Here is a 26,040-nt window from a genome sequence, read left to right on the forward strand (position 1 = left end):
AGCACATGTGGATTTTTTTATTATGGGTACACGTTCACAAGTTAGCCCGCTTATAGCTAACTATAATCGTATAATGATAATTTTTTAAATATATCAACTCCTTATATATTCCTTCGATATATGGGCCGTGAACGACGAATGCAAACTCTATCGCTAATTTTTATTGACTGGGCATTACAGAATTCGGACAGTGCTTTCCATGTACCAGTCAAGAAAGTTACTGAGCATGCGTCAAAGCTCTAGAAGGTATTTTTTTGGTAACATAAAGTATAGGCTTTCTTTATTATTATTATTATTTTTTTTTTAGGCGAGGATGTGGATAATCATGACTCAGCAGTTTATTGTGCCTCTGGATTCATGACTCTCATTTTCCAGCCAGAGGCGCTTTCAAAAGTTGCCGTAACACTAACTTTGCGAACAAGATACGAGATGTAAATGCAATGCCCGCTTCAAGAAAGGCTACCGGCTACGTATGGTGTAGCTATAGAATGCGTAAGCTGACTAGTAAGTTGTGAACATAAGCACATTAATTCACGCGCTGCGTACATTCGCTCCATATGGGAGGATTGTGCAGCAATGTATTTATTTGTCGAAGCGGGGGCATTAGCGGTAAGCTAGAATATCTGGCCTTTTCAATTTTCTTGACCAGCCATCTTTCATAAACTGTAGTCAGGTTCTCTTTATTTTCTTTGTTCGGATGACTCGCCCCTTCATCAGCGCATAATAGCAAGTTACGGGATTAAACTCTCGCTAATTACCTAATGCTCTCAATGCAAATTGTGCTGCACGGCAAAGGTATTTATTATAAGGCAATATTAGTTTTAGGAAGCCGGACATGTCGGCGCTCAATCTCAGGTGAAGCAGTCAGGACGCTTTGGCGCAGATGTTACACAGCTTAAAAGGTGAATAATGGATGAATCTAAGCAAGTTGTGTGCAAATGGCTGGCTTAAATAACAAGATTGGTCAAGTGGAAAAGTTCTAGAAACAGAACAGGATGTACCTTAATGGAAAAAAAAAAAGCGCCGCTAGGCGCCGTAAAATAACGTGGTAAAGCTGCTGGCCCTGGATACGCAATGTTAGTGGGATAACAAGATTGGTCAAGTGGAAAAGTTCTAGAAACAGAACAGGATGTACCTTAATGGAAAAAAAAAAAAAGCGCCGCTAGGCGCCGTAAAATAACGTGGTAAAGCTGCTGGCCCTGGATACGCAATGTTAGTGGGAAATAAAAGTTGTACAAAAAAAAAAAAAAAGACCTTAGACAACCTTTTTCGCAGCTGCGCACGACAGGATGTTAGCAAGAAACGGGTGCCACAATGTTATGTAGGCCAACTTAAAAAGAAAATAAAAATAAACCAAGAGCCACGTCTCAGCTTTCGCACGCCATCTTTTATGCTGCTCACCACCACATGGTGCCTAGTTAGCACCGGCGCTTTAGTTATACTTTTTTTTTTTTCATAGAGGGACCAGACACATTCGCGTTAGTGAGCCCTTGGTTTCTCCGGGTAGGCGCACCAGAATAAAATTAATAGAGGCGTCACGACTAACTTCGTGGTGCAGTCAAGTGAGCTGCACGTTAGCGTGTAACTCATCTTGTTAGTTTAATTAGCCGCTCTGCGCAAACTGTGTCACATCGTCAAGCCTTTGTAATAAACTGACAGAGCTCATCGCCTTTTCATACTGAAGCTTACTCTAGCTAAAAACAGTGTGACAACGTGAAAGCAACGAAGGCGGGTGTGCCTGCCTAAATATTACACAAAGATGTCGGGGAGGCGGCGTACTGCCTTAATAATTGCTTGGGTTCACTTTCTAAATTACATTTTCTTGCTTGCATCAACGTGTGCACTGCTTCATCGTTTGCTGTTAGCCGCAAAGTGTGTCATTTTACGTATGTTCTCTGGACGAAACTACTTGAATATGAAAGCTTTAACGCCGTGCCCGGTATTTCAGCGAGGATTCATTTGGCACGCGAGCTTTTCGGAGATGCCAAATGCGCCGCAAAGTATTGCTGTTCCAGGCTGTTCGAGATGGTGGGAGTGCGTCACAAGCGAAACAGTAAGATAGTATTTCTGCTCAGTGCGGGCGGCAGCTACGGCCGCTGTAACACAGGGAAGCCCACCAAGGCTATCCGAACTGCCCCTGTCGGAGCAAGACGAGAAGGAACCGGTCAATTTCTGATGCGCATTAAGTGCCCGAGATACCCATCACTCCAGGTACCGCGTTTTCCCGCTTCTTTTGTGGGCTTAGATTCGTCCGAAAATGAATATAGAACTGCACAAAAGGACGGCACCCATCTCACGTATACTACTGCTGCCCTTTCAGAGTCACAGCCGCGTGGCTGTATCAGTATGAAGACAACGGAGAAAGACAACTAAAACCACTTCACACTCTTCGCTGACCTGACTATTCTACTTAATGTGGAGCTGCTACTCAACGTGAGATGTGTTGACGGTAGGACGTTACTGTAATTGAACGAATAAAACTGCGCGAGAAAGACGGGACGTAAGAAACACACAGGCACAAACAAGGCGCAGACTTTGGAAGTCTGCGCCTTGTTTGTGCCTGTGTGTTTCTTACGTCCCGTCTTTTTCACGCAGTTTTACTCGTTAAATTATTATGAACCAACTAGCCCTTCAGAGTGTATTACTTCAGGACGTTACTGTCTCGGATTAGCCTAAATTTAAAGAGGGAATAGAAGAAGCGAATAAGAAGAGTTAGTGATACAGAATAATTCATCGGTGATAGGAAGGATATAGATAAGCTATTTCAGAAGACGACAGGCCTCATTGAAAAAACAAACACCGAAGCATGAAAACCATCAACTCAACAGACAACCGAACTTACCGAACTGTCAAAGTTAATCAATAAACGTAGGTTAAGCAGCAACAGACTTCAGCTAACAAAACAACGGCACAAGCTTTGTGAACAGCCTTTCGATGACATTCATTACCTGCACTATCGATCAGGCGATATAGAAATGCGCAGATAGTAGCTAACCCCTATACACAGCTCTTACTGATTACGAGAAAGATTTTGTTGTCTCAGTCAATACCCCAGCAGCCATGTCGGTAATGCGAAACCGTAGAGCGGAAGAGCCACGTGTAAAAATACTGGGTGATATCTCAAGCGGGTGCACAGTCTCCATAATGGGCCATAAAAAGTAATAAAATCCCAATAAGGATGGGAGCCAGGCAGAGAAACACGTTAAGCCACCACGTGTTTACAGGACAGATACAGGGAACTGGACTAGGAAGAGTTGGTGATAACAGCCATTCAAGTAAACCTTAGTAATCTTTCATCTACTGGTGACTTTGTCTTGGCATGTAGCCACAAAACATCACGACTGAACAAGGCAGGAGAAACACAACGGCGAGTGTAAAATTAGTGTACAAGAAATTACTAAGTAATGTTCAACGGCAAGGTAATTAATAGAGAAGAAATAATTATTTTAGCAAAACGCTAAATCTGGTATAATAATGCCTTTACCTTAGGCCAGACATTAAAAGCGCACCCAGACGATGATAACGAAATATCTAGAAGAATGATAATGTGGTGAGTGGTAGCATACTAGCACCACTCGAGATATAACAGCTGTGTCCTGACGCTACTAATCCAAGGTGAAGGAACGTGGAGGCTAGCGAAAAGCGTTCAATTTCAATTGAGTACAGCGAGATAGCTATAGAAACTCGAAATGAATACGCGCAACGTAGTAGGGAGGATGAGAGCAGAGTTGGCCAGTGAACAATTAACGCAAGTTGATGACTTTCTGGTCGAATTCGAGAAAAAGAAACTGAAATGGGCAAGGCATGTAGTGAAAAGGCAAGATAATCGATGGCCGCTAAGTGAAACAGACTGGATTCCAAGGGAAAGAAAACGTAGCAGGGGGCGGCAGAGAAATTGGTGATCAGATTAGGCAAGGATCTTTAGGGGATTAGGTGGCTGTAGTTAGCGCACTGAAGGTCTGATTGGGGGGAGATAACAGAGGCATCTACACTGCAGTGCATGGACAAAGAGAGGGCGCAGTTGCTACTGCAGTTTGTGATGACGGTGCTGGAGACTTCTAGAAGCAGGCAGATAAAAAAAGAAGATGAGGGAGGTTTGTAAACACGCTGATGAAACTCGTGATGCGTACGCGTTAGGAATCCGTGAAGCATGGGGGAGGTTACCGATTACGCGCAAAGATAAATTATGTGGTCATTATAGAGAAGGTAAGTTACATTTAGGAGCATCGAAAGGGTAAAATATATATCGCTTGGTGCTGAAAAATACCTAAAACAAGCAAATATTTATAAGCCAGAGCAAAGGAAAAAGCGAAATACTTTTGCTCTTAGCACAGAACAAAATGTTTAAGGCTACACAGCACAAATAAATTGCTCGTGCCGTCTTCAATGTGTGGCCATGGATTGAAAGCCGCTGAGTTTGGATCAGTATCTGCGCCTCATCATGGCGGCCATTTAAATAAATTTCTTAGTCCCTATGAATCTGCAGCTGAAGACAATACATGACTGATGCGTACCCTTTACTGCAAATGCACACGGCCAGCATTGACCCGTTACGTCGTGATTGCGTTGAGGCTGCCGTTAGGCGAAAGCCGAGGCGTTGGCGTAGCCGTTGTTGCAATGAAACAATCGCGGGCATATCTCGGCGAGGTCGTAGCTGGTAGCTCATCATGAGTTGTGCGATGTTACAAGACCACATACGATGAACGAGATGCCAGAAGGAAGGGGTTGGCAGGAGATGGAAGTCGAACCCAGTACCCTCTGATCCCGAGTCAGACATGCAGTCACTAGTCCACGCAGGCATGTTCATTTGGATTGCTTAAAGCGGGGCTTTCCATTAAGTCGAGTGATATTTGGTTCCCTTGGTTTAGGGTTTTTAACCTCACAAAACGACCCAAGCTATGAGAGACGCCGCAGTGCAAAGCTCCGCAAATTTAGATTACTGGAATCTTTTTAACTAGCACTGACATCGTACAGCACACGGGCGCCTTGCTGCCACAAACGAAAAGCGGCCGCCGAGGCCAGGATTTGATCCTGCATCCTTTGGAACAGTAGTCGAGCGCTGTAACCGCTGCGCCACCCCGGCGGGGGACAGACGAAAAGTTCGCAAGCCAGAAGTGAAGAACTAATGTTTCACACCGGCTACACAATAACCGCGTAAACATCCATATAAACATATCTTTGCTTGCTGTACTACACTAATTAAAAAAAAAAAAAGCTAACCTGTAATGTATCTAATGATTTTATTTTGTTAAATATACGGGGTTTGATTTGAGACGACGAAACAATGATATCCCTTTTAACTGCTTACGTCAGCTCTGTTTCCCGACGCGGTGTGCGCTAAAGGAGGTGAAATCCTGGCATGCGGGTCGCCCCGAAGCATGAAAGTGGGAATTTTAAAAAAATGTTTTAAATTACCAGCTCGTTTTTGAAGTCTTCAGCGCAGCATGAACCCCTAGTTGTCCTCGCGCTACATAGCTCCCAGATATGATAGTCCCTTTCGGGAACACCTTATAGGGACCCTTGAACGCTGTCGTGCCGTACCCGTGAAGGCGGAGCTAAGTGTTCCGAAATGTTTGTGTGTTACAGTTCTTGAGAAGGCGTCTGGTTACAAAAGCGCCGACTCGGCCATGTCGATTCTGAACAAAGGTAAATAAAGAGACGTTAGATCTAATGTCATCATCATCATCATCAGCCTGATTATATCCACTGCAGGGCGAAGGCCTCTCCCATATTTCTCCACTTAACCCGGTTCTGTGCTAGCTGCATCCACTTGACCCCTGCGAACTTCTTAATCTCATCCGCCCACCTAACTTTCTGCCGCCCCCTGCTACGCTTTCCTTCCCTTGGAATCCAGTTTGTTACCTTCAGCGACCATCGGTTATCCTCTCTTCGCACTACGTGTCCTGCCCATGTCCATTTCTTCTTCTTAATGTCTACTAGAATCTCGGTAACGAATGTAAGCAGGCACTATTGATCTGATATTCTTTCAATGCATTTATTTTGTTCTGAAATGAAACTGCTGACATAGAAAGGTAAAACATAACTTTCATTCTTTGTCTAATAATATTGTAAAAAACGTAATAAAGAGTTCGAGGTATTATCGCACGTTCAGTAATTTTATTGGCCGCACAGAATAGGAAATTGTTGAAATACTAATCGAAATAAGGGTGCGTAACTAGTATAACTATTCTAATATTGCGCAGAGGTGGCCGCGCCGTCTTGTGCGACTAGAAGCACTTGGTTCCTTATGCGGCCTTGTCAACATCAGTGAAGAATCGCGCGACCTATCCCGTGCGATGCTGCACACATGATGTCGTCAAATACAGGAATTTTCACTCGGTATTTTCACTAGAAGCAACCACTGAAAGGTCTACTAATTAGAACAACGCTCTAACGACAACAGAAACATATTCAAACAAGGCTTCTCTAAACGACACCGCAAAGAAAGGCCTGTTGGCGACTGCACTAATCTACTACGAACGCCCCCACTATCACCCGTTCGCTTCCTGCAAGCGGCGAAAGGAGCCCAGGCGGGCGATAGCAATCGCAAAAGCACTGGCTCGCCCAACTTGTTCAAGACTCGCGCTTTTGCAGCTCGCTTTCCGAAGCACGTTTGGTGAAATAAAAATAAAAATTGGAAAGAGAGAAAGAGATAGAGCGAAGGAGTCTCGCGTTGCCCTACTCGAGTACGGTGGAGGTTTTCGCATTAGCAGAACCAAATGGGAACGGAGCCGCGGCAAACGTTCTTCCGCTCAGTTTCCACCTAAATGAATCCGCCGCTGATGCTCCTCCAGCTCCCTCTTTCCTCCTGTTTCTCTCACTCTCCGGGCTTCGTTTCTGGCCGCAAAGGGAGCCATTTTGTTGGCTTCCCGTTAGGTTCTACTCGCTGCCACCGCACGACACCGGAATGAGCGAACGATGAAAGAGAAAGAAGCTTCGAATCAAGTACGGGTCCTTGTAGGGTTGCATGCCGCCGTGTGCTCGTGCCGCTCGCGCGTTGGGAAGGAGCGAATAGCCGGGCGATTCGAGCCGAGATCGTAAAGCAAAGCAATGAGTGCTTTTGCGTGCAAGCGATGGAGAGTTTACGGAGTTTACAGAGACGCGCGCACGCAGCTGAAAGCTCGCAAGAATGAACCAACCCCGTCGCTTGAGAAAAAAAGGTTTCCCGGCAAATCTGCTGGTGATTCTCAGCGCGTGCGGCAGTGCTGGAGTGAGTGCAGACAAATGAGCGAGAGTAGAAGAAATAAAGCACAAGATAAGGTGGAGGAAGTCGAATGAAGGTAGCGCTCAAAGAACGATGGTTTTTTAGGGTTCGCCTGCGATGCTCTGGGACGTGTTGCCGAGGGAGCGCGCGCATGGTGAGGCCGTCTGTGCGCTCAACTTGTCAAATATTCTTCGATAGCGCATGCCTGTCCACATGGTCTGACAGCTAGCGGTCTTGCCCGCCAGCTTTCGTCCTCGCGCTTCCCCAATGCTCTTTTGGCAAACGTATGATGCCGCGCCGCCCCACACACAACACACGGCCAAAGGAGCAAGGAAGCATTTTTTTTTCTTTTTTTTAACAACCCCCGCTAGTAAGTAGTTCCGGCGCGCAGTACCTCTGCATCCGTGCTGGAAATATCCAGTTTACCAGTGCCCCGCAGCAATCTTGGAGACGGGCCGGGGCGGTGACTCAAAGGTTGTACTACTGAGTCCAAACAATGAGCCGGGGCGCGCGACAGACACGGAAACGTCCGCAGAGCCTCGTCCCCCCATCAGAAGACTTCTTTTTCCCTTTTACGGTGAGCTTCTTTCAAACATCGATTGGTCCACCCCAGCTCCGTTCTGCGGCCCTAACGCAACGTTGCCCCGCATCGGCCTTTCGCTGCATGCTCACTGTCTCCTCACTTGTCAACGAAGCTGATAGGCTGCGAGAATGCACTGGGACGAAGCGGGCATCCCCCGTCGCCATAACCTCACTTTTCTAAACTAGAGGAAGGGTTGCTGACAGCTTGTTCGCACATGAAAAAAGAGATGGAAAAAGCACTTGCTGCTCTGACTCAGCGCACTGGCAATTTTCAGCCAGGCATCGTTTTGCACTTCTTTCGGTGCGATTTCAGCCACTGGTTGTAGAGAATTGGCCTCTGCCAAACTTTTTTTTTTTTTTTTTATTGAGAAGCTGGTAATTCCACAGCGAAGAAGATAATGTACTGCCATTATCAAGCTGCGGGCATACACAATCACTGACACAGCACCAAAAACACCGGCGAGCCGAGACACTGCAGCAGCGTAGAAGCGTTGAATGATGCCGCCTGCTAGCTCGTTCGCGCGAAATCTGGAAGAACCGGAAGCCCCGTGACCGGAAAGGGACAACCGAAACGGCTGTGCACATTGGTCCCGCAGTAATAGACGCATCTGTGCTAGTCGTAAAAGTCGTGGTTCCCCCGAAATTTACCCCTACGCTGGCTGCAGACGTTGTGCATCTTACGCTCAATGAGACAGCAGTCTGAACTTAACTTATTGGTTCACAGGAAGGGGAAGCCGCAGTATCTGTCACACTTGCTCTGTGGACACCTGAACCGCGCCGCAAGGGAAGGAAGGTGGGAGTGAAAGATGAAAGAGAGAAAGGGGAGCCGTAGTGGAGGGCTGCGGAGTAATTTCGACCATCTGGGGATCTTTAACGTGCGCTGACATCGCACAGCACACGGACGCCACTTCGTTTCGCTTCCATCGAAACGCATCCGCCGTGGTCGGGTTCGAACCCGGGAACTGTTGTTGTTGTTGTGGCTGTAGGAAGAAGGAAAAGAAAAATTTGGAGAACGCTTAAGCTTCGCCTTCAAGAGTGGAACGCGATAGCGTTATTGCACCTCGTTCGCACCGCCCACTCATTCGCTCGGTATGCTCTTGATCAGTGCTCGCCGGCGAGGAAGACACTGATAAGCAAGACACTGTAGCGCTACCGGCACTAGTAGACGGCGCCGCTTCCATCACACGCGTCTCAAGAGCGAGCGCGCAAGGCCCTGCAATACAACACCCGTCGACCTGCCAAGGAGTGTAAGACAATGCGCTACGGCGCAGCAATCACTGATGAGGCGCCCCGCGTCGGACTTTGCACTCACGAATCAGGCGGTGAGCGCCGAGCAACGCAGCGTTCGGCGCGGCAACGAAACGTGCGCCTGAGCAAGCGGAACGAACCAAAGAACTCGGTGTCTCGGAGGGAGAAAGCCGGGCAGCGACGCGCCATGAAGGCGGACGCGATCATGGGGCTGACGCCTTGATGGGATCGTCCTCTATCTCGCTTGGGAGCACCACGCAGAATCATGATTCCTCGGAAGCAGCTCGGCACACATCGCAGGGGACGCTTTCCCAGCAGAAGCGCTACGGCGCAGCGATCACGTCAGAGGCGTCCGGCATCAGACGCTGCACCTAGCAATCGCGCTGTGAGCGGAAAGAGGAGCCGCGTCGCCTAAACACCACTGTTCGAGTGACGCACGCTGGGTGTTGCAAGGGGAGAGAGCGAGAAAACTTATTAAACGCAAGGGTATTGGGGCATCCTCGCACCGGTACCCGCGCGGCCCGAAGGGGAGAAGCGGGTGAGCGAAGATAGTGATATAAGGAAAGGAAAGACGCTTGATTCTACAACCCGTGAGGGTGCACGGCGAAACGTCAGGGGCGAGTGGCGCGCCACGTGTCAGGGCAGCGCCGCACATTGCGAGGAGGGGTTCTTCTGTGTTTGCCGCAAGATGGCTCTGCATGTGCGCAGAGCGCAGAAGAAATGTAGCGGAAACGTACTTCGCTACTCGTGTAACTGCGACTTCTGTAAGTAACATGCTCATAATTACCGATATACACCGCAGTATAACGTTCTACGGCAAGTTTCTAAAGCAACACCGCATTCACTAGAAGCGTTTTTATGCCGCTTTCAAGCATCGAACTCGTGGCTCACACTCCGGTTCGCACCTAGCCCATCTTGGAGGTTGCTTTTTATTTATGAGGTGCATGCCGGGATTTATCGCTCACGGCCAACGCCGCCGACGCCGACGACACCGGCTTTTCTGCGACACGAGCTCCTTAACGCTATCGCGTTAAAATGCACGGGCCTGCTACTGGCTCTGTAGCTGAGCCACCTCCACTGCCTCGTGCAGACAGAAGAGAAAATAGAGAAGAAAGAAAATTAAGAGGGAAAGAGAGACGGGCGCCGCAACAACAGCCGTCGTCCACCACCGAAGCGGTGGCGGGTGCAGTGACGGCCTACAACAGATAAAAATTCGGGGACAGGCCAGCCCCCGCCGCAAGCGGCGGCGACCTACCTGCCCCAGCCCCATCCCCAGGAACTCCGGCACAGAAGTCGGGCGTCTTACCACTGCACCACCCCGGCGGGTACAGTCTGAGCAGACACACACAGTACTCGCCTGATGGGGCTGGGGCAGGTAGGTCATCGCCGCTTGCGTCGGGGGCTAGCCTGCCACCGAATTTTTATATGTCGTAGGCCGTCATTGCACCCGCCACCGCTTCGGTGGTGGACGACGGCTGCTGTTGCGGCGCGCGTCTTTCTCTCCCTCTTCTTTTTTTCTTCTCTATTTTCTCTTCTGTCTGCACGAGGCAGCGGAGGTGGCTCAGCTACAGAGCCAGTAGCAGGCCCGTGCATTTTCTTTTCCTTCTTCCTACAGCCACAACAACAACAACAGACTATTACGTTTTTTGCGCTTACGCTTACGATCTTCAAGAACGATTCGTACTTTGCGTACTTTGCGTACCGAAAAAAAATAGAGGAGAAGGAGGAGGACAGGCAGCTGGTGTCATCCATCGAGGGCGGTGCGCTCGTTTTTCTCGAGGTGGCTGTGACGCGTTTTGGAGGTGGCTGTCTCCGGGGCTTATTAAGACATTATGGGATCGGAAATGCGAAAAAGAAACAAAGGAATGAACGTGAGAACGAACACACAAAAAGTAACAAACTGAGGAAAGCAAAACATGGAAGCAAGTAAATTCAGGCAGACAAAAATAAACACAGGAATACAACAAATAACGGCGCGAAGAAAGAAACAGTAAGATGAAGAAGAAAAGACGGACCAAACTAGGAGCAACAAATGTAAATAGAATTTTGTTATTCGTCTTGCGCATGCCCGCTTTCCTTATTTGCAGAACTGAACGCGCACAGTCGAGCGAGGAAAGAGCGAGGCTTGCTGCCCATCCCACCTTGCTCGAAAGGGCGGCCGCTTAAAGAAATAAGGAAGACATTGAACGGGTTGCGACCATGACCGCCGCACAACAGTCCGCGACAGCGGAAATCCGCGGCCTGACTTCGTTCGTTTCCAGCTCTCGGCTCGGGCAGAGCAGAGTAAATTAGCCACCAAGTAAACAAGAGCCAGTCGTCGGAACGATGCTTGTCCCTAATCTTTATTTTTTCTTCTTCGCTAGTCGGATTTCGTGACCCGTTCACCCGAACACAGTTTCCCGTGCACGGTGCCTCATAGCCTCTCTCTGCCTGCATGCGACCACCGTGTGTATGCCCCGCTTTTCTGTGTTCGCTTCGCTAGAGTCGCGAGTCCTGTTTCCCTCCATGACTTTGGCGACAGTACATATGCATATATTTTTTCGTCCCTTTTTTGCCGCCGGCAGGGTCTTCTCGTAATCACCGCAGCCTGGGTTAAGTGGTGTGCGTTGCCGCTGCCTAGGCATCTACGTTGCGAAGACGAGGCGCGTAATTAACTACCGCATTTTGTTTGGCATAGGGCTCGGTCCGAGGCGAATTTCTTCTATGAATGTCAACCCACTTCAGCGAACATCTCGAAACATGGATGACCACCACCAGTATTGGCTGTTGGGCCGACCAAGATAAAAAAAAAAACAAAAAAAAAAACGAACAAACCACAAAACGAAAAAAAAAAAAATGAGAAGGCTTCAACGCTGCTGAATCGAATATGGAGCGAGAGCACTAGCTGCGGGTGACCGAGCCTCTTTCTTCTTCTTCTTCTTCTGTTTATTAATTTACTTATTTATTCAGGTTACCCCTAAAGGCCCTCCAAATGAGGGTATTACATAGGGGGGGGGGGGGGATACAATTGTAAAAAAACACGATGCAATTAGCAACAATTACAATAAGAGCCATTGAATATAACGTCAAAAGAGGAAAGAAAAACAACAAATGTTCTACACATTTCTGTCACAGCGAAGTAGCTCTTGGAATTTTTTTATGTTAGTTTCTGTAGCGATGTGCGATGACAAGTTATTCCATTCAATGATAGTGCGAGGTATGAATGAATTGGCATAAGATGTTAATTGACACTTTGCGCGTTTAACTTTGAAGGCATGATCTAGTCGTCGAAAAATGACATCAGGTGACTGAAACAAATCACTGCGCAGTAGTTAATAGTTAATAAGGACACGGACACGGCACGCAGCGACGAGCGGTTAGACCTGGCGCAGTATTGCTTTCGCAATAAAAAAAAATTGACTGCCACAATTGGAAGCCACATCTGCGGCGAACGCGGCGCCGTGGAACAGTTGGTGATGGCCCCGGCGTGCCAGCTGTGCACAGTGTAGCGCCACTTCCTCCTGGCGCATGCGCAGCTGGGGCGGCGGCGACGGCACCTTTGAGCCACCCACGCAGCGGAGGAGTGGGCGGCGGTTCCGACGCGGCTTGCCAGCTGTGCTCCGTGTGACGTCGCTCGCTCATCGCGCATGCGCAGCTTGGCTCATCGGGGCACCGCGAAATGGCTCAGCGACTAGCGTAGTGTTGCTCCCGAAAAAAAAAAAAAAACTAAGAATGAATGTTTCTACCAGATACATCGGGGACTGACCTGAAGATATTTCATCCAAGGTCGTTCGGAGCACGCCCACAAACGTGTTCGAGCCTATTTCCAGCCACATTTACCCCCCCCCCCCCCCTCCATACCTATGCCCCCCCCCCCTCCTCCAAAAAAAAAAAAAAAAAATAGGCGTTGCTTTATAAGTTCACATGCCCCGAAAAATGTTCGTTCCTCGCAGTTGGTATGCATTTGAAGTAGGTGTAACTACTCACCTATGGGGCTGAAACGTGGAGGCTAACCAAGAGGGTTCTACTTACGTTGAGGACAACGCAGAGGGCTATGGAACGAAAAATGGTAGGGGTAACATTAAGAGACAGGAAGCGCGCAGTGTGGGTCAGAGAAATAACTCAAGTTACTGACATTCTAGCGGAAATCAAGAAAAAGAAATGGGCATGGGCAGGACATGTAGTGCTAAGAGAGGATAACTGATGATCGCTTAGGGTAACACACTTCCAAGGGAAGGAAAGCGTAGCAGTAAGCGGCAAAAAGTTAGGTGGACGGATGAGGTTAAGAAGCTCGCAGGGATCAAGTGGATGCAGCTAGCAGAGAACCAGATTAATTGGAGAAATATGGGAGAGGCCTTCGCCTTGCAGTGGGTATAGTCAGGCTAATGATGATGATGATGATGATGATGATGCAACTAATGTTCTGGGTGTTGCTAGGCCGCGTCGCGTCGTTTGCAATGTTCGACTTATAAGATTTTGGGGTTATTCAAAGAAGAACAGCATACATTAAAAAAATCTATAGCAAGGTCTTTCTTTTTTATTCCTTACCTACTATTTGCGACTATGGTTAAATGGTCTAGATCATTTCCCAAGTGCGCTACTAATGCAAGCCTGCCAAATTAATTTAGCTTCTATGTTACAGGCTCTTAGCTAAGAAGGTTTACGCAATACATCATTAACGAAAGCAGTTCGTGGGTTTGCACAACGCAGCATGCAGCCACGTAGACAGCGTTATACTGTTTTGCTTGCGTCTTTCAGAAGCTATTCCTGTGCGCCTAGATTTATGGCCAGGGCTCAAAAGGATCAGCCTTGACAATTGTGCAACGCTCTCGCTGAGTGAACCGTTCAAGAAATGCCGTGTGTGCCTTGAAATTGACCGCTGAAGCAGAGCTCATTGCAGGCGTATATTGTAACCAAAGTTACAGCAGGAACGTGTGGACCTATGTAATAATGCCAGCAATCGCACACACATAAAAAAGAACATCTGCTGGTTACAAAACGGGTATAAAAAATTCTAAAGATTTTGCTTTCCTCTGTCAAGCCAACAGTAGAATATGAGCCTTTGTAAATTATGCAGTCTCATTTCAACGCACTGAAGAAATTCGGCAGACTATTTTCATTCCCAAATAGCGCGGCCATCTATTCGCATTTCCTTAGACCGCGGACACTGGGAGCTGATATATCCTGTCGTACAAAAGGAAAAGAAAAAATCGATGTTGTGTCCCGTAACCATCCTCTTTGATAAAAGAAAAGGCGTTCTCACGATCTCCCAATACACTCTTTTCATTTAACAGCCCATAAGAAAGAAAGGAAGGCCCTCGTGTTCCTCTCTCCGATTCACTGCTTCGTCTGACGCGGAACATGCATCTTGAATTTGCAGCAGTTTGCCTTTGATGGGGCGATGTACGCCTGTCTTACGGAGCTCATACGTTTTATCTTTCCCTGCGGGGGTACGCGCGAGTTTTTACGCCTCAGCGCCGTAACGTGACGTGCATGAAGAACAGAGCGGCGGTGTGGAAGAGAGTCTCGGCGTGCCGCAGAGAATTACTTCCGCAGCTGGCTGCCGGGTGGGCGGCGTTTGAGCGACGTTTGCCGACGGTGTTCTGTCATCGTTCTTCATGGGAGACAAGAACGATCTCGCCGGCGCACTTCCGTCGGGCTGGGCACGAAACCACGCCTAAATTTCCGTGCGAGGAATGGGCTTATAGCGATATTTCAGCGCCCTGCAGGTCCTTTGAGCAATAAGGTAAAAAAATGAAGGGAAAAAGAAACAAGGTGAAATAAAATTGATCGCAGTTCAAGGCCCGCGCGGTCTGACCTTCCTTCAGCAGAGGACGTGCACCTTTGGTAATTGCGTATTGCGCGATTGCATTGGTGATGCGCGCTATGCAGATATAAGGCGCTGTGCAAACGTATGCAAGCATCGTTATGTATCTAGAGAATAGACTATGCAGAGTGGATATTTATGGCGGCCGCTACATAAAAAAAAAGAAAAAAAATATAAAGGTGCAGCCTTTGAGGCTCGAGCGCCGCACCAATTTAGTGGCACCAGAAACTGTAACGCCAATATTCTTCGTTATTCGCGTTTAAGAAAGTGGCAGTGAGCTTCTTGCTGAAGCTCACTGGCACCACGAAGTGAAGCTATACCCCAGGCAGCACAAAACATGTGTTCAATATTGTTATTGCGCTGGCCATGTGTAGTACTATAGATATAAAGGACCAGCGATCATCGATGTACTTGGTACTGGGTTTGTGCTCTCTGAAACTTTGCATCGAACATTTTGTTACTTAGACTCATAACTTTGCGAGTGTCAATACATGCCGAAGGCATGTAGTTTGAAAACAAATGGCTAAAGCTTCATAGACAGAGAGAAATATATCTAAAGCTGAATAGCGCATGCGTTTTAATACAAGCACACAATATTTTCTCGAAACTGTTGACTGAAAACTTGGGGATTAATTTAGAACCCACAATGCGGCTTGGCCAACACTAACGCTTCTCAAATGCGGCGCTGGAAAAATAGGTGCAGCTGGCTTTATTCATAAGGCAGGCATATAAAGCAGCACTGAGGCTACCCCACTGCACCCCTACGGAAAAACTTCTTAAACTGTGGGTCTATAATAACACCATAGAACTATGCGAGGCACATATAACAACACAGCTACAGAGGCTCGTCACCACATCCACAGGATGGAAAATCCTGGGTAAATTAGGATTACAAGATAGAATCCCGGAAAGAAATGAAAAAGTAAAACTGCCGACCGAAGTACGGAACCCACTCAATATTAAACCGCTACCAAAAAACATGCACCCTGTTTTTCATGAAGGCAGGAGAAAAGCAAGAGCAAAGGCCCTTGAGGCCAAGTTAGAAGGCTCTGAATACACTGTTTATGTAGACGCGGCGGCATACGAAGGAGGCAACTCTTTTGCTATCGTGGGCCTGAACGACTCAGGTAGGTTCAATAAAAACAAACAACTCTGGGACAGCGGAGGAGGTGGCTATCACCATGGCGATGGTCAGCACCAGAGCGGTTACCATAATTGGCGACTCCAAATCTACTATAAGCAATTTTACTAAGGGCATGATCTCCAAAGAGACAGAGCGAATTTTAAAATGTAAAGACTGGAACCAAAAAGAGGTCGAATTAATATGGGTGCCCGCACACTCGGGGAACAAAGGAAACTAGTTGGCTCACAGTATAGCTCGAATTTATGTCAGCCGAGCAGTGAGCCAGGTTGATTCCCCACTTTCTCGAGAGATGCACTTATCTCATTTCATGACTATACTAATCACTTTAAACAAGAATGGCGGATATATCCTCAACCAGACAAGAAACTTGACAAAAGGCATGAAGTAACCTGGCGTCGTCACCAGACGCGTGCTTTCTTCAGCCCATCTAAATTATCACACATGTATCCCAGCACAATACAATCCAAATTGTAAACACTGTGGCGAAATAGCCGGGTACGATCATATATTATGGAGCTGCAAAAAATCGCCGCCGCCGGCGGACCTACTACCAGTCCCGTCTCTAGAGCGGTGGGAGGCTATACTGGCTAGCTCAGAACCGTTAACGCAAGTTTGGGCTACTGAGTGGGCTAAAAAGGTCGCCGAGACCAACAGACTTGAGGCCATTTAAGTGTAGCGCCCACAGATCGCTAATTGCTGACAATAAATGTTTTCCAATAAAAAAAAAAAGAAATCCTGTTAAGAGGAGTCACTGCACTTTTACATCCTGCATCGGCCCGTATCTGCTACGCTATGCTGCACGCTGCCTTCAACCTGAACATCTCACTAATGAGAGCTGAACAATTAATGTAGCCTTCCACACATATCGCAAATGTAGTCAGTAAAGTCTCGGCTTGTGACGAAGAAGAAGAAAGTGAAAACAAAAAAGTGTATCCCTTTTAATCTCAGGAAGCTTATCAGCGAGCCTTGCTTTGACTGGCGCACACGAAAGAAGGTTTATTGAGTATCATTGAGTGGTTGAAGCTTGGTCTGCGTGGGCATATATATGCACATTTGTTGCATTCATTTCTAGATGTTCGCTGCGGGGGCGGCTCAGGGATAAAGGCACTCGACTGCTGATCCCAAAGGCGGGAGCTCGATCCTGACCATGGCTGCCGCTTCTTGATCAATGCAAAAAGCAAGGTGCCCGTGTCCTGTGCGATGTCAGTGCACGTTAAACCCCACAAACCAAACCAAACCAAACCAAACCAAACCAAACCAAACACTTCTTTATATATTTCGCATGACGCTAAGCTCATGTGTGCAGAAACGATATTTCACTGTCTCTGCACAGACAAGCCTTCTTGTGGATTCACTTGCCACATAGCGCTAAACAGACACGTACACAGTGAGACATACAGGAAGAGCGCTATAATAGCGCCCGTCTTGTGTGTCTTACTATGTCTGTGTCTGATTAGCGCTATGTAGTAAGTGAACCGTCACCAACTCGCCCAAGCTTCCATTCTGGCCTTCTTTGGGAGTCATGATGATACCATTTACGCTCTGTCTTGGTGGAACACCCAAGTTTCGCAACCAAACGAACTTCGGTGATCATCGGGTTTGTATAAACTGAACAAAGAGTGAGAAAAAGCTGTCTTTTCTTTTTTAGCGCTCTTCATAAGCGCAGCAATATCTTATTCTAGAAATAATGGCTGCAATATGTTTCACCGACTCGCCGAATGAAGACAGCAGAGTTTTCTCATCGTTCTTAGCATTGATTTTTCAAAATATTTGCGCATAATTCACTGCCATATGTTGGCTAAATTCCAGTAATAGCTTGTTCGTGCGTCAAGCCATTTTCCGAACACACTAAAAAATAAACAATTTTTCAAAATACTGTCACGTGTGTGCAAGAGGGCTTCCTGTTGGAGGGGTTGGTATATTATATTGTGAAGACCTCTGCGCGTAAAACTAAAAGCAGGAAGGAAGAGAGATAGGCCAGCGTTTTCTCTGAGCTGTACGTTTTATTTCGTTTATTATTATTATTTTTTTAGGTTTTCAGCTGACGTCTTCGTAGCGTTTTCAATATGGCTTCAAAGTCTTGAAACATTTACTGGCCAAAACGCCTAGTACTGGCAGCTGCTCTCAAAAGCAGTTTAGGGTGGTTCGGCGCCATCTAGCGAGTTTTAGTTACAAATTTAGTGGTTTAACTCCCCTTCGCCGATGAGCCGGAAAGATGATGTGACAAGCGCCGTAAAGATCCATCAAAGTCCGCTTTCTAATATACGCCACTACAATTTCCACATTACGTTGTTAACGTGCTGTCGGGCTGGACATTGTTGCGGAAAATGTACAAATCAGCAGTAGGGGTCTGAAACCTAATGTTGGTCAAGCAGGCTTGGGATGTTGTCATCCAGGAAGCCAAACATTAACGATCACTAAATTCGAAACAACCTTATGCCCCACGTGACTTGCTAAAACATAAAAAAAAAATTGTTTTGAATTACGGTGGAATGCGGTGCATTAGGGTTGCATTAGGGTTTTTTGAGTTGTATCAGGGTGGTTTAAGTGTGAATTGCGGTGTGTTAGTGTTACCATCATCGTAATTAGCCAGACTACACCCTCAGCAGGGCAAATCTTTCCAGTATGATTCAAGATAACCCAGTCCTGTCACAGGCGCCTCCGAATTATCGCCGCAAGGTTCCTAATCTCATCCGCACACTTAACGTTCTGCTTCCTTACACTCTTGCTTTCCACTCAGAGGCCAATGCAAAATGCTTACCCTCCCACTTTTATTCTTCAGGCTATTTCGCTTTTATGGAAAATATCTGCGGTGACTACCTGTGCTAAGTAGAGGTACTTTTTTAGCCACTACCATTTTTAGTGAGTAGAAATTAAATGTAGCCACTTATTTCGCCTTCAAAACCCATAAATAGTTTTAGGTGGCCTCCCTAACTTTTCTAAGACGTGTTGCAGTTAGCCAATAATATTGACTCTAGTTACATTATGAATTTTACCACTAGCAAAAGCGTTACCTCGTTTGCATACTCATATTCCTTCTCTCAACTCTTTTTCTATCCCCTCTTTCTATTCCCCCAGTGCAGGGCCAGCCTTCAGCTGGTTATATTAACCGTCTATACTTCTCCGCCTTCTCTTGCACGATCCAGGATATGTTTAGCAGCGTGTACCTTTCTCAACAGCGATACACTGGAGGGGCCAGTCGCACTCAAGAATGTTCGACTTCTAGTGCAAAAAAATGTAAGATTGATTTTTCACGGGGGAGCTCATGTTGGGCGAAATGTATGAAAATAAACAAAACAGGTGTTGCTCTCCGGAGCTAGGCGCACCTCAAGTTTAAGGAAAGATAAGAATTAAATAAAAAATAAAGGAATCCATCTCTATTTTGTAAGCTTTCACTTTGTCCAATCTCAACGTCATACTTGACACAGTTGTACCTGGCCTCGAGCGCCGTCCCTGTACTTGGCTGAATGGGAGGCCTCGCGGGCACTGGCTCCGGGGCTGGCATTTCGGTTATCGACCATTGGCGCTGAATTATAGAACAAAAAATAGTTACGGTCGCCTGTTGACATCTCGGTACAAGTCGGAGGTCTCGGGCGGGCTAATCTAATAAGGAGGGCCCAGTGCAAGACGATTGTGTTGAAGTTTTTATTATTCCTTCTTTTTTTCAAAAACAAAAAAAAATATTGAACTTGAAGTCACGACGCCGTGTTGGGTCTGACGTCTCCAAAAGGTACCCGCGGCGAGCAGCCTCTAAATACAATGGCCAGGGGATGGGCTCCCGGATCATTAAGTCGAGGCTAGTAAATTTTATTAGGGTGAGCATAGGCGGCTTTCTCGAATTTCATTACAGTGGTCATCTAAACATGAACTGGATTTACGCTGCCAGAAGGAAAAAGGAGGAAAGACTGAAACAACTCTTTTGCGCTGTTCCCAAACAAAGCTCTACTCGGATGGGCTTGCCGGTACACTTGCGGCACGCGAGACTTGCCCGCATCCTTACATTTCGCTTGATAGCGGCCTCCAAATTAATCTTGCACGCCTCCAGGCGTCGCCTTCATTGTGCTCCTTTGTTTCGGGAAACGAGCGGCGGCGACGCGCAGGCCGCGTCTAGAGGCTACAGTATCCCCAAGTCGAGTCTGGCTTCCTTGCAGCGCTCGTTTCCAAAGACAATTGCGCGTGCGTGCTTGTACGCCTCCCAGTGGAACAAGGGCTGTGTATGCCACGACAAGGGCCGCATCGCGTGCATCGCTCGCTCGACGAGCGGGTGCGCTGCGCGGATGCCCCGGCGCCGCTAAGGTTGTCGCGACGCCGAGAGTCATTTGTCTCATTGCGCGGGCGGGACTGAGTGCGCACGAGCGCACTAGGCCTCGCTAGCGAGGGAGCGAACAGGAAGAGAGCGCCGACGTGTTATGGGCTGCGGGAAGCACACAATTGTACGAACAGTGTTTGGGCGTTTGTTGGCCCACTACTTCTTCGTGTCCTTTCTTATTTTCCTTCCTTCTATTCTAGGACGTGTTTGCTGTATACAGCTGAGCGCATAGCACGCGCGACTGCATTAGCATAAACAAACAGCTTTCCCGCTCTTTCGCTTCGCTGCCTCGGCGCTGAAAAATGAAGCGTGCCGTTTGCCGCCGCTCTGGGGTGGTGGTGTTCGACGGCAGCGACGAGCCCCGTCGGCACAGCATTGTCCCGCTCTTCCTTTGCAGTGCGCAGCGGAAATGGGGAAGGGAGCGCTTTACTCGCAGGCCGGCGCTGGGATGTCGACGAGCGCTGGGACTATGTCCCTATACTCCCCGTCTGCCCGCGTCACCATTTCCGCTCGGTAGTTCTCTGAGCGCTGCTTATAGCTGGCTTAGTAGCCTAGCTGCTTGGGGCGTGCACTGATGGCGTCGCATTGTTCTAATGTGGAACAGTGTTAAGAAGAAGCGAGCTGGGAAGGGGAGTCGAAATGGGTTCGCACGAAAGCTGACTGTTGAGCCCGTTTGACAGAGTTCTCATTAGGAGAGCAACATTTCCTTATTGCTGTGCTCGGCGTCGTGTCGACCATAACAGCGGCGCCAGGGACACAGTAAGGCAGTTCGCATTGTTCACCGCAACTAAGCGAATTGTCATAAAATTTGCTTTAAAAGAAATAGTTTTGTTGGCAAGTGTCTGTAGGATGTGCAGCCTTTGTCAAAAGATCAAAGGTTTATTGGTAATGGACCACGTTATGTGGCTTGTTATGCATTGAAATTTCAAATTTTGTTTAAGAAAAGAGTAGCTCTGGCCGTAACGCGCCCAAATGTGATGGCTTCCATAATAAATGGAAAAGCCTCCCTCTCGCGTACATGGAGAATTGACCACCTTTTGCTGTATACGTTTGACAAAGACAGTCTATGAAAGCGAAGGTCCTCGGCGCAAAATTCGTCAATTTGCTATTTTACCCTGCCTTAATTCACGTTGTTCCTGTATGTCAGTGCGTTTCCACATTTCGTCCTTCGTCCTGAATCTAAGAACGTGCAATTACCTGATTGATTTAATCATTCCTTACAGCCTATAACAACTCCAGGAACAGAAACAAGCAAAGAGGAACCTCTTAAAAAAAAAAAAAAAACAGAGTCGGTTAAATAGCCGGAACATCTCTCATAACTAGGAGCTCCAGGCCGAAAAGCCCTGGACAAGAAAAACTGTTTCTTGATTTGCTCTTTTGGGTGACAAGAAGACGCTCAGAGTTGCTCAAGCTGCTCTTGACACATTTGAAATACCGTGTGATCAAGCCGATCTAAATTGAGCTCGATGTGGATACGGCGATGCTACACGGCGAATTCAATCGCGATCGCCCTCGACCCTGTTCTACCATCCTCGACAGCGGTCGAGTTGTCGTTGCCACCCTCGTCCGCAGACATTAATCAAAATACCAGCTAAAAGCAAGGGTCACCCAAAAGATTTATTACAAAACAAAACAATTTAAAATAAATAAATTTGTCGTTAAATTTATTTAATTTCAGCTGCAAAACTATGTTCATACTCTCGACACCACGAGCAGGGTGCGGCAGTAGTAAACAAACGTGCGGGCTCGACTACATTTGGCAGTTTTCTCGCCAGGCGGCGTGCTAGCCGCCTGGTGCCCGGCCTGCGTGCGCAATCGATGACACTACGGCTATTCGCCCAATTAAACTGTGGCCAAATAATAGAGAACAAAGTTTTAATCAAGCTTATATTTTCATACATGTTACAAACAAATCACGATGTCCATCTTATGTTCATCATGCACGCAGCGCCAGGAATTGAGTAGGCCTCAAGTCATTCTTATGAATAAAGATTTATGAATGAATGAATGAATGAATGAATGAATGAATGAATGAATGAATGAATGAATGAATGAATGAATGAATGAATGAATGAATGAATGAATGAATGAATGAATGAATGAATGGTTGGTTGGTTGGTTGGTTGGTTTGTGGGGTTTAACGTCCCAAAGCAACTCAGGCTATGAGAGACGCCGTAGTGGAGGACTCCGGAAATTTCGACCACCTGGGGTTTTTTAACGTGCACTGACATCGCACAACACACGGGCGCCTTGCTTTTCGCCTCCATCTAAAAGCGGCCGCCGAGGCCGGGATTCGATCCCGCGTCCTTGGGAACAGTAGTCGAGCGCCGTAACCACTGCGCCACCCCGGCGGGTAAATGAATGAATGAATGAATGAATGAATGAATGAATGAATGAATGAATGAATGCGTGCCACTCGATCTATCTAGACAGCCTTGAACCTTCAATCACGACGATCGTTATCGATCGCAATTTGAAGTGCCAAGCGTGACAGCGGTATAAGGCAACTCATTTGACGCAGAAAATGCATGGGAAGCGTCGGGAGGACGCTTCAGCTTCGCCTTATGAGTAGACACGATATCATGCAGTTGTCGCCTCGTTTGTTGCTGCTCTGATGCTACTTTGGTCACATTCACTTCTTTTTCTGTTATTAAACGACGTTGACGTCTCAGCTCGACAGCTTTGGCTTTAAAGGCCATTTACGATCATCGGCAGCTTCCTGATGTTCCAGCTCGGACTCCTCAGCCAATTACGACGCTTAGTGTCCGTTTCATACGGTCTTAGCTCGGCACTCAATCTTCGCTTCAACCGTATAGCTGCCTCATTCCGAGTGCTCTCGGTCTTCTCTACATCCGTCTTATGACTTCTCTTTGGACGGCGAGCAGCACCATCACAAGACACATCCTCAACCGAAGACAGAGCACTATTACACGCATTTGGTACAGTGCCAGATAACGTTGTCCTACTAGAACCAGCTACTGGTTGCCGCATATGTTCAAATTCAGCGACTACCACACGCGATTGTTACACCACACGGCTTTCGTTCACTAATAACAAATCCCTGCTCACTTATCAACCAGGCAGCCAATCCCATTATCAACCATCCTTAATCGATCAGCCAACGCTACGTTTATCATATATTCTATGTACAAGACATCTAGCATTTTTCCGGCATCTCTTTCGACTTCACTTTGACACGCAGTTTGATGATGATGCGCCGGAACGAAGAGGCGTCATCCCTTGTCGAACACGCATCGGGTCTTCAGTTCCAGTGGCGGCCGCAATGCATGACGGCGCCGCTCATATTGTTTGCGCCGGTAGAAATTTGACTCTTTGAAAGCTCCCTCTGAAACCTGGCTACGGCGACCCCTTTTCAGGTGCAACGAGAGCAGTACGTACGCTACGCGCAAAAATATCAAGGAAGTGAGTAGGGATGGACCGAGTGCTGGAGGATAGAAGACCTTTACGGACACGAGCTGTAGGTTCTTAAAACGTTCCAGGTCACGGGTAGGGTTTGAGCCTTCTAGTGTTTCATTCCTAACACCCACGATGCTAAAAGCTTTGGAGTGAGTGAATAAGCCTCGTTTGTAGGCACCAGAAGTTCGAACGCGCTGTAAGGGTCCGAGTATGATGCTTAGAGCAGGCCCTGTACTCAGGAAAGTTGTGAGTTATGACCACGACTCCTGTCAAAACATTGGCTACAGGATAGGGGCTTCACTTAGCGCATGCTAACTTCGTTTTGCATTGTCAAAGTCTCAGCTTCCTGCCCTACACCGAAGGCATTGAATATAGACTAGCTGTAAATTGGGGATGTTTCGCTACTAGTACGCAAAATAATAGTTCTGTTTGCATACATATCTGCCCGATATGCCGTCAAGCAGACTGGGGCCTACGCCGGCTTTGAGAAACCCGCATGCAACGCTACACGGCGCAATTCTCTAGAAACTTAAATTTGTGAGCTTCCATGTATACATACGCAATATCAAATATAAATATAAGTTATTACTCAAAGAAAATCTACGCACACAGAAAGGAGGCAGGAAAAAAAAAATACGCTCATCAAATTCCTCATGAAATTACCCGACGTGTGTTCTCGTCTCCTCCCATATAAAATACGAAGAAAAATAAGCAAAAGTACACCATCATGATCCTTTATTACTTTTTTCCCCTATGTCTCCCGAACGGCTTGAAATGCTTTCATACTCGGTTGAGAACTAGCCGCATTGCGGTCGCAAAACCGGAATGCGACTCGCGCAACTTGATTCGCGAGAACTCGGCGCGGGTTCGGTAGAATTGACTCTGCGAACCACCAGAAGCGGAGCTTTCTGAAAGGGAAAAGATGAAATATTGATGAAAAGAGGAATTCGTTTTTCTCGCGTGCCTCGCTGGAGATTCGATACTCTGCAGCCCGCAAAACAATTTTTTTTTTCTCGCTTCATTAAGCTCGCGTTGCAGCGTATGCCATCGTTGGAATGACGCGTATATGCGAATAAAAACAATAATACGCTTGGTCACAGGAAATGCTTTTATTTCCTTGCATTCAAGAGAGTTTGTGCTCACCACCTAATATCGGAGGATAGAGTGCATGCTCAATTTCATCTTGCTAATAATTACAAAAGCCTGAAGCCGTGAAATGCTCAGTGGTTCTTTGATTTTATGAACACATCGCTTTAAAACGAGAATTGCTTCGTAGAAAAATTTCTGTTTTATACGGTAGCGTGTACCCTTCAGTATATGCAAATAGTGCGTAAAAAGGACCTTTTATAGTATGCACTAATTGTGATGTATTGTTTTACGAGAGGTTACTCCGAAGCCTACGGTCCCTTCAGTAAAGTTCTCCTGGCGAAATGGGAGATTTTTCAATAGCTAACGAACTCTAATATATTTTAACGAATTTCTTGGCCATTTCTAACTTTTAACATTCTGTAGTAGATTCCTGGCTGCGACTGAAAATAAAATGAATAAAGAAAGCGAACAGCGTCTTGCATGGTGATACTACTCTTAACTTCTCTGAATGCATGATAGCATAAACCTAGTCTTCAGATGTCAGCATTCCCATGCGGAGGAATAGGTGCTACAAGATCAATCCGGTTCGGAATAGTGAAGACGGCGTACCCAGTGGTTTCATACTCACCCGAAGCCTTTCCCAATTTGCCGTGTAGTTTTCGGAACCCCCTTTTTTGTCGGTTTTCCAGGCGAGAGATTGGCTGCTTCAGCGGTCTAAGCTTCATGGAAGGGCGGCCGTAAAGCTTGGTAATCAGATCAGCGCCCTCGATATAATTCGTGATATGTTCTTTCTTTCATACCTGACAGGTAGATGAGGTGCCGGGCTCAGTATAATTTGTTTCCAAGCACACTGTACATTGTGTACCTCGTTCGCACACACATGTTTTGTCCAAATATAGTTCTTGCCTTAGCCGATAGCTACGACTTTAACTGACCTTAGCAAACCTTAATTCTCTCTAAAGGTTAATACATACGGCAAAAACTTCACCGATTCAGTTTTTAACATAGGCTTCAAACAGCGTACAGAAAGCTTTTTGAGATGCTTGTTTTGTTGTTTATGTATTTACTATATTTCGCATATTTCAACTACGTCCCGTGTGGTGCCAGCTTCGTTTACTTCGTGTTTTGATCTTGTGTGCTATGCACTGTTGAAAAATGATGATAAGAACGTCGATTCTCGTCGCATTTTTTTTTTTCACTCAAAGCAATACTTAACCTTAACACTCTCGCGAACCTCCTGT

At 46.9% G+C, this 26,040-nt stretch overlaps 1 long non-coding RNA gene across 2 annotated transcripts in view; it reads right to left on the reverse strand.

The window, feature by feature from the left end:
* Positions 1 to 24,428: 24,428 nt before the first annotated feature.
* Positions 24,429 to 26,040, reverse strand: part of LOC146185408 (uncharacterized) — a 50,891-nt gene continuing 49,279 nt past the window's right edge. For both annotated transcript variants that reach the window (XR_014707795.1, XR_014707796.1), the window contains one exon: positions 24,429 to 24,618. This is a non-coding gene — a long non-coding RNA (uncharacterized LOC146185408). The remainder of the gene's footprint in view (positions 24,619 to 26,040) is intronic.

The sequence above is a fragment of the Amblyomma maculatum genome, chromosome 6 (assembly GCF_055883805.1).
Source record: "Amblyomma maculatum isolate TAMU_Amacu chromosome 6, ASM5588380v1, whole genome shotgun sequence".
Taxonomy (NCBI): domain Eukaryota; kingdom Metazoa; phylum Arthropoda; class Arachnida; order Ixodida; family Ixodidae; genus Amblyomma; species Amblyomma maculatum.